Source organism: Chinchilla lanigera, unplaced genomic scaffold, assembly GCF_000276665.1.
Source record: "Chinchilla lanigera isolate Chin_1 unplaced genomic scaffold, ChiLan1.0 scaffold00005, whole genome shotgun sequence".
Lineage (NCBI taxonomy): Eukaryota > Metazoa > Chordata > Mammalia > Rodentia > Chinchillidae > Chinchilla > Chinchilla lanigera.
The window spans coordinates 28929661-28932904 of record NW_004955406.1 but is presented as its reverse complement, the minus strand read 5'-3'; the positions used below and the strand labels follow the sequence as shown (position 1 = coordinate 28932904).

The window sequence follows — 3244 nt, the reverse complement described above, 5'->3', positions numbered from 1 at the left end:
GGGGGTTGGCCTCAAACTCAAAAAAATCCTGCCTCAGCCTCCCAAATGCTGGGATAACAGTCAGACACCACTACACCTGGGTAGTTAGATATTTTTACAACTCTGTTTTCTACTTATTTAAAATATCCAGATAACTTAGTCAAAGCTCATACAAGAAATTCATCTATATCTTTATAGTGACTATAATTTTAATTAGAGCATAAACACATATTGAGATAAATGTTGAAGAGTAGACTGACTAATCATGGTTATTTGTTTTAGATTTAGTAAATTAGTGCATTCTAGTTTAAATATCAGTTCTTCATGCACTAAATAATTGTAAGAAAGTCTTCATGTTTTCAACTGACTAGAGACCTATGGACAAAATAGTTCTCCTTCCTTGCAGTTTTATTTTTTTCTTCCTTGCATCTTTAAAAACAAGATTTCTATAGTACATTTTTTAAGAAAATGTCTATCCTTTGAACACTATTTAGTGTGAGTAGTTAGCATTTCTAAGAAATACATCATTTTATATAACTTTTCAAACTTTAGTAGGTGAACTGCCATCAACAGGGATAAATTTCACAACCCTTTGAGAAAAGTTACCTGGTCTTTTTACTTTTTAGGATATTTCTCTTAGTCTAATCTATTTTTTTATTTATGACAAGACTAACATCACTGTTGGTAAAATCCTACTGATCTGATGTAGCTGGTTCATTCTGCAGGTACCCAGGATGAGTGTTAGCAGTTTGAAAGAAGATGTTATGACTACAACAAAGGAAACCCATCTAAACAAGTATAATTCATTCAATGACTTTGTAATTTGTTTTGAAACTGTTAGTCTCTCTTTGCTCTCCATATGCCCTTTTTCATCCCTCACAAGTACACTCATTGAATGTAGGGCCCAAGTGAGTCAATTATGATTTTATTTCCTTTCTTACCTATGTAAAGAACTTATTTTGAATAAAGTCACAATCAAAGGTTCTGGTGAATGTTAATTTGGGTGTGGGACTGGTAAAATTATTTTTCCTAATAACCCACTCACAAGAAATATTTATGCTTTGCATTCTAGTGGGGACTTTGATTTTCGTTCTGGTCCCCAGCTATGCTGGATCGTAAGCACTTTTACTAAGAACTAACATGTTATTGGAATGCATTTTCATGAAGAAACAGCAGAGACTTTGCACTATTTTAACATGGTCATGTTTCAGTGATTTGTTTGAATAGCAAGATAAAATTAGTTTAAGAAATATTTTAATTAAGCAAAACAACTATCATATATATGCAATTAAAGTAACCCACTTAAAGCATTAAAAATAATCTGTATAACTCAATAGTGCCTTTTAGAGGAATATTTGCACAGTCTGTTACTAGAATACTGATTTTCTTTCTATCCTAGATGATCTAATTTTAGTTTATTGATCCCAGAAGCTAAAAAGTAATATTATTGAATTTCAAGCTAAGCATAGAGGTATAAAATATCAGATCATTTATAAAGAAAAGGTGCTAAAAGCATATTACAAACAAGTCAAATTGTTTTCAGAATTCTCCTTAGCACCTTTAATGGGAGGTATCATACATATCTTACATTATTTTGTCTTAAGAGATGAAATGTTAATCTAATATAGTTAATTCTAAGGAGTCACATTTAGCATATATAAATAGCTACTGAAGACTGATATATTAATTTTTTTTCTTAATCCTTTTTTCACAACCTTACACAGCACTAGCAATTGCATTTTAATGCTTTCTTCTTTCAGAAATTCTCCAACTAGCAGAATCTCACTTATTATTTATGCATCCAAAACGTCTTTGGGGATTGTTAAGTTATCGTCTTCTGTTGTGTTTTGTGAATACAAAAATATTCTAATAACTATAATAACAATAAGTATTTAGAAAACTCTTTCAAGACATATGTAGTTAACAGAGCCTATAACCAAACTGTGAAACCAATAATAAAACAAAAAACTGAAATAAAGGAACACTAACTGGTTACCAAGGATAGTGGGACACCAGAGTAGCAATTTTTACTCTCTGTTCTTTTAAAAATGAAAGCAGCTACTTCCACACCTGAACAAGCTTTGCACTAGTGTTTCTCAAAAATTAATTTTGTCTCCAGTGGTAGCCCCTCTTTAAAAGGTTTAAAAATATACCATCCCCATCTCAGAGCCAAAGGAAGAGGGACACAGTAAATTTTCTACCCAGAGCCCCTAGCGTAGAAAATGTTCTAGAACTCAGTGGATGCAAGCACATTCAAGTCACATGGTTTGAGATTATGGGTCCACAGTGTTTTCTTGTTTTCTATCACTAAGATGTCCATCTTGGGTGGCTTGAAGGTTGGTGGTTCTTCAGCTATTTGGGTGCCCTGGCCCAGGCTCAGCTCCCTGAGAGAGGGCTTCTGAGCTCCACTGTAGGCTTGGACAGCAAAGCCTACATAATCAGACCTCTGCAGGGGTCTTGGTCCAAACACGTTTCATTTATCTAATGAGGTTCTAGCTTCATCCTCACTTCCAGGATCCAGCGAGCTGGGATTTGGGCAAGTTAAGGCTGTGCAGAACCTAGCAGTGAACCAGCCTCTGGACTTCTGTTTTGGAAGGAATGAGGGGCGCTGCTTGGGCTGGCCTGGCCTGACCATTTTGTACTGCTTTAGACTAAAAAAATTCTGAACACTGATTGGGGAAATGCGTGACCTATTTTTGTGTCACATATTCTAGAGAAGAATTTGAATCATTGCTTACTAAGGAAACAATGCTTATGCTATTACAAAACTAAGACTTGATTGTTTCATCGGGATCAATGTAAGCATTGAGAAATCATGGTGTAAAGGCACCCAATAACTTAAGTGGGCAACCGTGGCCCTTTTGACTGTGCTGATGCTGTGCTTCAGCCTTAGCATTTAGGACCTAAGATCTGTTTGAGATCAGGGTACAGCTGACAGGCAGTTCAGGGAACGATCTCACTTGGAGTCACGTTCCTTTTTAGTCATCCTAAAGGATCATTTGGTACAGCCATTACAAATGGCTGGAATTGCAAATTTAGTTGTGAATTTCTGTAGTTTAAACCTAGGTTTCTAAAAAGCATTTTATTTATGCTTTTCAATTTCTCTGAAAATATCTTGAGAAATAAATAATAGCAAAATATTAGGTGCATATTGATTACTTTTAGATACCCTGATGAAACATGATGTTCTAAGAATTCTTGCTGTTTATTGTGTCATGCTGAGTACTATTATTTTCTGTCCCAGTTTTATAATATTAAAGCTTTT

General features: G+C 34.7%; 1 pseudogene; it reads right to left on the bottom strand.

Annotated features, from left to right (window-relative positions):
- Positions 1-2206: 2206 nt before the first annotated feature.
- Positions 2207-2614, bottom strand: LOC102027714 (annotated as a pseudogene).
- Between the last annotated feature and the right edge of the window lie 630 nt (positions 2615-3244).